At 42.8% G+C, this 11,971-nt stretch overlaps 1 pseudogene; it reads right to left on the minus strand.

Moving 5' to 3' along the window:
* Positions 1-2,763: 2,763 nt before the first annotated feature.
* LOC136549064 (exocyst complex component EXO84C-like) lies at positions 2,764-7,835 on the minus strand (annotated as a pseudogene).
* Positions 7,836-11,971: the final 4,136 nt, after the last annotated feature.

An 11,971-nucleotide genomic window follows, 5' to 3' on the forward strand; every position in this document is an offset into this window, starting at 1 on the left:
GATAGGCTGATAGCAATCACCAAGAGACATACAAGCATAAGCTGCTGTACCCATGACCCATGAGACAAGATCAGCCTCATGAATTTCAGTATTTTATGCATGAGTTAGTTTAGAACCTCTTTGTCTGAAAAAATAGCACTGATTTCAGCTATTGTAAATTCTGCAATGGTAGTGGACTTCATTATAGGTTGTCTGAAATTATCAATGAAATTAGCTCAAATAACTTAGAGCCCGTTTGGCCGAGCTCCGAGCGGCTCTGGCTCCTCTGACTCCTTCCCTGTTCATCTCCTATAGCGACACTGTTCACCGGAGCCGTTTTTCTCTCTCCTCCTTTCCTCTCTCACTGACAGCGCCGAGCCGGAGAAGCTCGTTTTTTTGGCTCCTCCGGCTCCAGCTCTTGCGCGCTATAGTTGCGCTATAGTGTGGGAGCCCGGCCAAACGCGCCCTTAGTGATCCAGGCATCCAGCGAAGGATGCATTCGGTCAGGACAAGCAAAGATTAATATATCTAAGGCTGTGTTTAGTTCGCGAAATGAAAATTTTTGGATGTCACATCAGATGTTTCGGGAACATCAGAAGGGGTTTTCGGATACTAATAAAAAAAAACTAATTACATAGCTCGCCTGAAAACTGCGAGACGAATTTATTAAGCCTAATTAATCCATCATTAGCGCATGTTAGTTACTGTAGCACTTATGGCTAATCATGGACTAATTAGTCTTAAAACATTCGTCTCGCGATTTCCAACCAAACTGTGCAATTAATTTTTTTTCGTCTATATTTAATACTCCATGTATGTGCCGTGAGATTCGATGTGATAGTTTGGGGTGAAAATTTTTAGAAACTAAACCAGGCCTAAGCTGAACTAAAATCACTGCAGGACCAATCCAAGGACACCTGCTCCAGATGCTCCCACCCTCAGGCTTGCTGGATTAAAAAGGGATCCTATCGCAGAAAACGACTGATGGGGAGCGAACCAGCCTCGCCTTCTAGCCGAGAGCCATACTTATGCGGGATGGCGAGCTCGGGATTTTGGAGAACGGGTTACTTGGAGCGATTTTTTAAGATTTTTATCAATGGTTAGTGGATAGAGCAGCAGCAGCTCTTGGAGATGTTCTCATGCATCTACGCTAAAAATGGCAGTGCATAAAAGCGTTTTGGTACTCGGAACTTGGAAGGTGACACAAAACATGCACCTGTGAGCCTTTCTAGCCCCGTGCATCCCTCAAATTCTTGGTCTGTAAGTTACCATGCTTGTTCCCCCGTGCTGCCCGCCTCTGACACTCCGCCTGTTTTTGTTCACAGCCAAACCTGAGCTAACAACCGACGTGACCGAGGCCGGTCGGCCGGCACCCGGTGATCCTCCACGAGCTCCGGAAACTTTGTTTTCTCCTGCGACTTCGGCTTTGATCAATGATCACAGCTGAACTGACCGGATGTTTTTTCCGTCGCCAAGCAGCGTACCCGCCGGCGGGGCAGCCGTACGTGCAGCCGCCGCCGATGCAGGCGAGCTACGTGCAGCCCGCGCCACCGCCGGGGTACCCTGGCAGCTACAACGGTTGCATGATGAACCCTCCGCCACTTCAGGTGGTGGCGCCCCAGACGCAGAGCCGCGGCGACAAGACCTTCTGGGAAGGATGGTAAGCTTCGTGCTCGTGCCTTTCGATTTTGATCGCACCATACATATTGTGATGATCCGCTGACCCCCACTCGCCGCTATGGTTGCCTTGCAGCTGTGCGGCCCTCTGCTGCTGCTGCATCCTGGATATGTGCTGCTAAGTAAAGCCCAGCGAAAGCAGTAGTACCTCCAAGTACCGAACCACGGTATGCTCTCTCCAAAGTCTCCATTTGTAATTGTCACAAGAGTCCGTTCGTGCCTAGAGAATAATTAGTGTGTGATACTACCTGTAACGTTACTCACGTACCATCAATTTCATTATGTTGGCATGAGGTTTGTATTTGTGAATTGGGATACACGTATGAAGGTAATAAAGAGTTACTCCCTCCATTTCAAAATTTAAGATTCGTGGGTTTCTCAAAATTTATTTAGCGACTAGTCACGCAACTGCGGTATCCCACGACGCGCGCGCAGTGGTATGGGGGCCATGTGCCCATGTACAGGACTCAGCCCCTCTCTTCTTCCTATATCCGGCGGGCTTAGAAAGGAGGTAGGGGGAGGAAGGCAGGCTCGGCGATGGGGACGGGAGAGACGGCGACGGCGGTGAAGCTGTCGGAGCAGGCGGCGGTGGCGGAGGTGGCTGAGCAGGACTGGGGGAGGAAGGGAAGAAGGAGCTCGCCACAGGCGCGGTAGGATCTTAATAGAGCTCCGAGGCCGCGACAGCTGCCATAGTGCCCTACCGTGGCACGGTGGGGTGGTGGACGGGCAGGGTCGCGCGTTCCTCAAATACTCAACCCGTCGAGCGTTGTGGGACTCCTTTGGATTATCTAGATACGTGCTTTTACTATGTATTTAGACATAGTGTACATCTAAGTGCATAAAAAAACTATATAACTAAAAAACGAAAATGTTTTATAATTTGAAATGAGGGAGTATCTTGGAGACAAACAATCTCAGGAGAAAAAAAAAACAGATAAGCCACAAGGTACAATAATAACGACCATAATTACCAACGGTATTTCTGGGTTCCTTTTTTCTTATCTTGAAGGCAACGATGTTTCACGGTTCTGAGTTCTGCCAACTGTGCAGGATAATAAAACTTTAAATAAACGATAACAACATCTACAACGAAGGCCTGAGCAGTTCTTAACTCTCAGGGTCAGTGAAGTAAACGGGGCTTTCTAGATCATCGTTCTTTGCAGAAGCGAACGAGTCTTCTGATCCGACCGTCGACGGGGTTGAGCTCTCCTCAGAATCAGAGATCTCACCATGCAGAGCAATATGTTCCTCCGCCTCAGGCTCGGGCTCAGACTCAGATCCAGAAGTCCCCAGCATGAGCTTGTGAATTGCAGCCTTGGCGGTGTCGACAAACCACTCATCCTCAGGAAGAACACTGAAATTGTTTTTAGTGGAAGGACAAAGCTGATGTTAAACACTAGGCAAGCATTACAACCTAAAACATTATGAGAATACTACAAAAAAGAATAGAAAAAGGATTCTGGTTACAGACCTTTGTGGATCAACACCCCTTGCTGAGAAAGCTGCAATTGCTCTGGTTATGATTGTGGACAAAAGCTGCTGAACTGGTCTATGTGGAAACCTTCCACAGACAGCAATCTCAACAATGAAGTGCATATCAAGAATAAGCTGCAAGGAGCATTCAAGAAAAGAGAAACCATCCACAGACAGCTCTGGTTATGATTGATAACTTCAGCATTTGCATCAAAGTAGCACGAGAACACGAGAAAACATACCTGCTGCAGCCCTGAAGGCTGGAGTTGGACAGACCGGTCCTCAAAGACATCCCAGAACTCTTGCTCATTGGAGAGCCACATGATAACTGTTTCAGTTAGCCTTGAGAGTAAGACCTTCTGTAGCTTATCTTTTCCCAGTAGAACATCACCAGCGACACTAGCTAGCTGTTGCAATCTTCCAAACAGCGCCTAATAAGAAGAACAAAAACAGATGGGTGAGATAACTTTGTTTGGAACATCAACTTTCAAATCTTTGGGTGTTTGGATAATAACTTTTGTCTAAACCAAGTTGTAGTGGACATATTGTTGTATTTCAAGTAACAGAATAAGTGAGTCGAATGTAAAACACTGGAAAACAGAATTCCTTTAACTTCAATCTGATTTGCCAAACAGAACTTTAGATTTTTTCACACATGCTTTTCCTCAGCAGAATAAGCACTGGATAGCAAAGGAACCACAAAATGGCACTTATAAGCTAAATGACAATGAAACATCATTGCCTTTTCCCCTCTTAAGCTACAGATTTTACACTGATCGAACTCAAATGTATACTCTGAATAAAAGATGTGTACTAGTGCATTTAACTGGCATTGTTTCTTTATACTAATATGCAATACATCTCGCCCTTCCTTTTCCCTCTTAAGTTACTTTACAACCATCCAACTCAAATGCAGTACCCTGAATAAAGATGTGTATATTTAATTGGCATAGTTTCGTTATATTAATATGCAATACAATTTGCCCTTCCCCACACTTCAACCATTCAACGTCACAGGGATGGTCCTTGCAAGGAGGACTGGATTCGCACCCATTCATTTAAAAACATTTGCTCGCCAACAAATTAACACAAATAAATACGATGTGTTTATGGTGCGTAGTTTTTTGTTCTAAAATTTAATTTTTTGTTCTAGTCTAAAATGAGATAGATAATGTATAGATAATTATAGAAGTCATTCTAGGATCCATGTTGGTCAAACTTTTTGTTTTGGTAATCAATATATAGATAATTGCGAACTGGTCATAAATTAGTTGGTTGGGCTTCTTGTGGTGGAACCTGCCCACCCGGGTTCAAGTCCCCAACTTGGCACAGGTGCTTGCATTTTCCTAGATTTATTCCAGGATTTAACAGCGCTATGCTTTCAGTGGTAGGCAACGTCCCCGTCGACAGCGAGGCGCTTATGGTGACTTCGTGAATTTCATAATCTGCCGGCTCAGTCCTTCGGAGGTGCTCATTGGGGTAGGGTTTGCATACGTGTGTTCATAGGGGTGAGTGTGCGTACGTGTTGTGGGCATCTACGTTGTACTGTGTAATTCTCAAAAAAATATATAGATAATTATGTAGATTGACACTGTAAGATGGATGCTATGATAATTTTTTTTTGGTTTTGATTATCAAGATATACATAGTTATGTAGATTTATAAGGTGAGATGGATATGGATGCTGCCGGGTCCATCATGAAAATACCTTCATAATACATTTTTTCCCTTATGATGCATAGTATAGTACATCCAATCTGAAATATAAACGTTCTAGGATCCATGTTGGTCAGACATTTTTATTTTTGATAATCAATATATAGATAATAATGTAGATTGGGAATCTAAGATGGATGCTACCAGATACATCACGAAAACTACCTTCATAATATCTATTTTTATTTTTAATAACATATGTTTTCACAGAAATTGGTTGTTAAGGCTAAACATCATCTTAGCCACCATGTCAATGCCCCAAACTGACTTGTATTTTCAATCGAGGGGTGGGGGGGGGGGGGGGGGGGGGGGTTAATGAAATATATGATGGAGCACCTATGCCATAAACATACAAAATACTGTTCCAGGTAGACAAGAAAAAAATTACACCTTCCATCAGTACCATATGTAAACATTTGATATCAAATCATTGAAATTCAAATATGCAATTACCCTCTTAATGAAAATGTGTTTAGGCATGGTCGCGAAAAAAATTTAAATATACAATCACCTGGAAGGGCAGTGAAGGCAAGGGATTAGGATCAGATAAAAGATCATCGTCTTTCCGTCCCGAGTACATTTTAGCATCCAATCGTGACTTCCCTTCCAAGTAAATAAAAGATAAGACATACTGTCGGCAGAAGTGATCCCTCAGTTTGTCCAATGAATGCTGCAAATTACGTTTCCACTCTTTGTATTCCATGGCATATATGGACCCAGGGCCAAGGCCTTCGCTTGATCCACCAGCTCCTTTCTTCTCAGCTTGCATGTCAAAGAACTTGGATACAGCAGCTGGTAATAACTCATCTGCTACAGTATATGCGGTTCCAAAGAGTGTAAGTTGTTGCGCATCACTTTCAGCTTTAAATTCAACAGGCTCTTTTGACTCCAGTAGATTATCATCTTCAGAAGGCCCAGGCAAGACTTTGATCAGTGTTTCTACATATCTAACAAAAAGCTGGAGAAATTTGTTCAGAATTGCTCCGCCAAAGTGAACTATGGTCATTGGAAGGATTTGATCCAAAACATCCTGTAAGGAGGATATGCATATATACTAGCTGCTTCAGTGTATCAGATTGCAGATGAAGTAGAGAAATTTGCGAAACTATCAAATAAACCACGAAGTATAGTAATCCATGTTCCAGTGAAAGATTATTCTATTCATATTTTGAACGCTGGCACATGAGTGCATAACCAGTAAACTGACTGCAGTAGCATGGTTTCTACACAAACTCGTCACTTATTGAGTCAAGAAAATGCATTACATCTATTTATCCTAGATATTTTCATGCAGAGAGTTATTGCTATTGTGTATGGTTGCCTGTGCCAAATACCTAGCATATGTAGAGACTAGAGAGTGTGCAGACTGCTTGTGTCTGTTAGAATTTAGAGACTGAGTGGACCCTAGAAATACTCAAATGCTCATTGATTGCAAGTTGTTCAACTCAGTAAGAATTCACTGGGTGTAGTGCATCTAAAAAACTAGAAGGGTACCCCGTGCGCATTGCTGCAAGGATCGTGAATGAATTTTAGTGGATAGTTTGGTATGCTGACGTGGAAGAATAAATGCATGTTAGTAGATTACATGGCTTGCTGACATGGATAGGTTGCATAAATAGACAGGTGCCATAATTGCATGCTCTAGATATATAGATATAGATATAGATATAGATATATAGATATAGTGATGTAGAGATATAGAGATATAGATATAGATATATGGTAGGACAAATCACAGAAATCAAAATGCACAGTCCAACATGACAGCAAGCTGAATTTCCAGACAAGTTAAAATAAAAGGTTGCATTAAGGCAAGTTCACTTAAAAGAGATATCAGAAGATAAGAATCAACGAATAACTCACATTGACAATGGACATGAACTTCTTTCCACTGCTTGTAAGCATAACATTTGGTGAAACTGGACCAGAGAGCGGTGATCCTTCTTGAGGGGTAAGAAGCAGAATATCATCATTCCTTGCCCCATCCACAATCTTTCTCCTCACCCTTCTAAAATTCAAATCAAGAACTTCTTCGATATAAGACCTTGGGATTCTAGACAAGAGCAATGATGGAGACTAGTTTCGATGCATATACAGGCAGAGCAAAGGGCAGAAACACTCTCAGGCAAAGGAGAATTTTCTTTAACCAAACGCGCAAAGGTTTCAATTTCATATTCAGCCCATTGGATAATCCGGTTTGTATTCATGGGGCTATCTCCAAATAGCGTATTAGTTTCTTTTGCTGCTTTTGCAATAGCTGAGAAAACAAGCTGCGACAAAGTTGCAGAGTAAGTCTGCGTGTAGATTGAACAGTTAAATGCCTCAACATTTTTCTGCAGTTGTGAACCATAAGCTTTCAGAAGTACTTGATGGGCTAAAGAACTTTTGCCTATCTTAATTAAACCAGACAAACACTTCCTTAGTTCGGTCATAGATAAAGCTGGCTGTCCACATTCCTTGCTCCGCGATTCAGATGTTTCTTCTATATACCTCCAAGAACTACTAAAATTTTTCTTAAAAATATTGGGCATGTCCGGGAATAACCGGGCGCAACTGTAGGTCCGCCCATGGGTCTGAGACTGGTAGGCGGCATTGACGGAGGACTGCGGGGTGATCCACTCGTGCCCCGGGAACTCCTCCTCCAGCTCCTCCCCGCTGCTGCTCTCCATTCGGCACCTCCGCGCGATCTCGGAAGCCTCCCATAGGACAGAATCTGGGAAGGGGAGATTTCTCGGCGCGCGGCGAGCCGGTAGTGAATGACGAGACGACGAAGGAGGCGGCGGTGGAGGAGTGGAAGTGGAAGTGGACTGGAGTGCCGTTACGGGTAGCCACCCACCGGCAGCGACCGCGGGGCTACTTTGTAGGGGTTTTTCTGGCTTGGCATGTCCTGGACCTCCTGGTCCTGTGATAGGTGAGAAACTGTGGGCCGTCGACGATTCGGCGTCAGGAGGATTAGTAACCTTCTGTTCTTCTCGACTTCCACCGCCCATTCCTGCAATACAGTTCGATCTTCCCATTAAAATCCGGCCAAATTTTCATTCAAATTAGCCATAACAGCCTGTAATTATAAATACGAGAAATTCTTATGATTTGTACATCTCTAGTTTCTCTAGGACTTCTTGATTCTAGAAGCAATATAAGGCCCCTTTGGAACATAGAAAAAAATCTTGTTTTCTGCGTTTTTTCTTAGAAAATGAATTGATTTCTATAAAATTTCTATACATTCCTACAAAATTCATGCATTCTAAAGGAGGCTTAAAAATATGACTCTAATATGTAGTTCTTATAGTCAGTATCAATACAGGCTTCTGTCGATGTTTTACCACTGGCAACCCGTCACGGGGTACCCGGGACGGTGATTTGTTCGGAGGGGTATCGGCGTCTGCAGGAACTCGATGGTAAACGCAGGGAGACAACGATTTATACTGGTTTGGCACGCCGGAAAATCACGGTGCCCTACGTCCAGTGTGGGGTGGATAGTATATTGCGCCCTGCGCTATTTATTGTGGTTGCGAGGTATGTTGTGGTTATGTCTGTCGCTCCTGTGTCTCTTATCTGCCGATCTAGGGACCCCTGCCCTCCTTTATATAGTCCAGGAGAGGCGTGAGTCCTAGTCGGTTACAAAGTAGAGATCCTAGTAGGATTATGTGTAACTAGTTCTAGTAGGATTACATGTAGGGAATCCTAGTTGGATTAGGTCTTCTTCTCTCTTCTCCGTGCGAAACCCCATGGGTTCCGTATCGACAGCTTCAAATAGTCTTCTTTTCGGTGTGTGTCGAAGAATATAAAACCTCATCAGTATAATTTTATTTCAAAATATGCGTGTTCGGCTGATCCGATGAACAGTGGATTTTGGCTAGTTTTGGATGATTAAATAGTGTTCTGTGAGAAAGAATAAGCTGCAATAAACTGAAAAAAACCAAAACTATACCAGCCGAACATCCTGATAATGTCAACAATGCTAATATGCTGGTATGATATATCCACATTGTTTGCCCGTATATAGCTTACCATATTTGCTTCTTTCAAGCACAGTTGGCATGAAAGCCTCTACAGCTCTACGTAGTTAGTCATAAAGAACTCGTTTGGAACCGGTAAAATTTACTATAACTATAGAATCATATTGGGAGATCGACTTAAGAACTTTCGCGAAATCCACTGAAACACTATTAGACAAAGACAAAATAACGGAGACCACAAAGTGAAGTGTAACACCCTAAAATTTGCATGATTTTAAAATAGCTTAAAATAATTTATTTATACATTTTGTGAGCATTTAAATTTAGAGAAATAATAACTTTGTTAAAATTAAAATCAAATATAAGGTCTAGCTATATGTTTGTGCATACATGCTGCTGCATATTTATTTTTGTGATGTTTGGGTTTGATCAAAATTGCCAAAAGATTTCAATTTGAATTGAATTTGGATTTAAAAATGTGTTTAAGAAAATAAAAAAATTTCTCTCTCTCTTTGGGCCCACTCTTTCTTTTCCCCCCGCGTTGCCTAGCTTCCCTTCTCCTTCTCGGCCTGTTGGCCCAGCTGGTCGTTTCCCCGCAGCCCGGCTCCGCTCTTCCACTCTTGCGGCCCATTCTAGCAGGCCACGTCGCAGCAGGCTGGCCCAGTCGAGCCGTGTCGCCTGTGCTCTCCTCTCTCCCGCCGTGTCTCGCTGTCAGCCGGGCCTCGCCTGTCAGTCGCCTTCCCCCACCTCTAGCTCGTCTCCTTCCCAGACTCTGCTGCCGCCGGGAGTCCGTAGCCGCCTCGACTCTGCCCGATTGGCGTGCGCCCCACGCCGCTGTCCTCATAAATAGTGGACCCCGCACCGCTCCGCCTCCCTATCCCGCCCTAGCGTCAGCCGCAACCTCCAATCGAGCTTGCAGCCGCCGCCGTCGGGTTCAAGCCGCCAAGCCACACGTCGCTGCAGTTCTGCCTTCGTTCGCGTATAGCCCCTTGGTGACTTTGCCTTCGTCTCCTCTTTGATCCGGTACCTTCGGTTCATCTAGCCGTAGTCCGTAGGCCATATTCCATGCGCATCGCCCGCCTCCGGCCATGGCGCCGCCGCCGACACGCCGGCGTATTTCATCCCCTCCTGATCTATTTTGGGCCGTCCGATCTTGATCCGGCGGCCGTTATCTCGCCATACCAATTTGCCCGGCCTATTTACAAAAGAACCCGTGAAATTTTCTATGTGTTAACCCACTGTCCCTGCATTTTTTCTAAAGAACCCCTGTACTTCTTTATCATGCCGCTGTCCCTGACTTAGTTTGAAATCCAATTTTATTAATTGAAATTCTAAAATCAAGTTCCAGTTATTTACAGAAGTACCACTAATCTTGTTTTAGCTTTAAAATCTCCGTTTTAGCTCTGATTTGATCCGTTCAAGTTGCGTTAGGTTTGTAATTGAGTGATCTACATGTTCATACTACTGTTAAGCATGTTTTCAACTTTTAAAATTCGAGGTTAGATTTAATCTATTATTTTAATAAAGGAGATCTTGTTTAGTTCATAACTTTTTCGTTTTGGCTCCGATTTTTGTGATCTTTACGCCTGTGTGTTCATAGCGAGACGTAGATTCATTTTATAAACTTTTATCTTGATTTTATGTTGTTAGTGTACTGTTCTAATCTATAGTCATTGTTTGCTATGTATGATTGCTTCTGGATGCCTGTATGTTGTGATTATCGATTATAGACGGTGAACAATTTCGTGGGTGATCAAGAGTACTACTTTGACGAGCAGGATCAGTAGGAACACTTTGTTAAAGGCAAGTATGGCATAGGATTATCCTTGTTTCCTATCAACTTTAATACATTTAATCCATATTTGCATGTGTCACCTTGATAGGGATTCCCTAGAATTGAACTTATACCTTGTCTCATATGGGATATGCATCAGATAGCTTTGCTAGTGCTCAACTAAACCATGATCTTGTAACTTGACTAATGGTATATGCAATAAACATTAAAACATGAATTTTTAGGTAACTTGAAAACAAGGGGCTGTAGTGTTTAGCTACTTTCTAAATGCTTCAGATTCCTCTCCCTAAGGACTTATCTGTAAGCGAACATCCGAGACTTATAGTACAGCTGTGAGGGCTATATGGCTCTGGCTTTATCTCAGTATGAGGACCTTTTTCTAGCTTGTTAGAGGTTACCTTTATGGCATATGAATGGCTTGCTGAATCGGGTATAGGACAGCCTCTACTCTTATATATATAGCCGCGATGGAATTGTGCCATTTGACACGGGGTTCCTATATCTGTTTGCTGAGTGAATCTAATGGCCCTAACTTGTTACATAAACCTTTAAAAGACTTTATAGTGAATCATGCCTACTCATTTTGAAAGTGTTTTGGGAGTAATTAACCCGGACATATGGGTATCATGACTCACAGTGAAAGTGTACAACCTCTGTAGAGTGTAAAACTAGTATATTCAGCCGTGCTCACTGATCACGAGCGGCCTTAGACCCTTATGGAATAGACGATCACTAAGAATTATTCGTTTATGCTATTCGTTATTCATGTTTATATTAATCATGTGTTTACTATGGGATTAAAATAACTTGTTGCTACTCTTATGCTAAAATTATGACAATAAAAAGCTGAATGTTGTTAAACCTGTGTCAAGCCTTTTGAGCCTCATAAACCCCATGTTACACTTGTTGAGTATGACACGTACTTACGCTTGTTTATTTTCATTATTTGGATAAAAATCCTGGATGGGTAACAGATGGCTATGATAATGATGACTTTCCTGAGGATTACTAGACTTGTGGTCAACCAGTTGATGCCCCTATGATATGGAGCTTCCACTAGAGACTTTTCTTTATACTTTCGCTAAATTTATGTGAAGACTCTATCTTATTATACGTGATGTAATAAACACTTATGATGATACTATCTATAATTTATCGACTTATGTGTGTGACTAATCTCTAGGCTGCGCATAAGATTATGCATCCCATTTTATCCTTAAAATCAGGTGTGACAGATTGGTATCGGAGCCATGTTACCTGTAGGACACAAGCCTAATTAGTAATGGTCGTTTTAGCCTCTTTTGCTTCACTCATTTCATGCTTCCCATCTCACTCTGGTAATTTGCTAAATTTTATGCTCCTTTTGCCTCAC

Source organism: Miscanthus floridulus, chromosome 4, assembly GCF_019320115.1.
Source record: "Miscanthus floridulus cultivar M001 chromosome 4, ASM1932011v1, whole genome shotgun sequence".
NCBI classification, from domain to species: Eukaryota; Viridiplantae; Streptophyta; class Magnoliopsida; order Poales; family Poaceae; genus Miscanthus; species Miscanthus floridulus.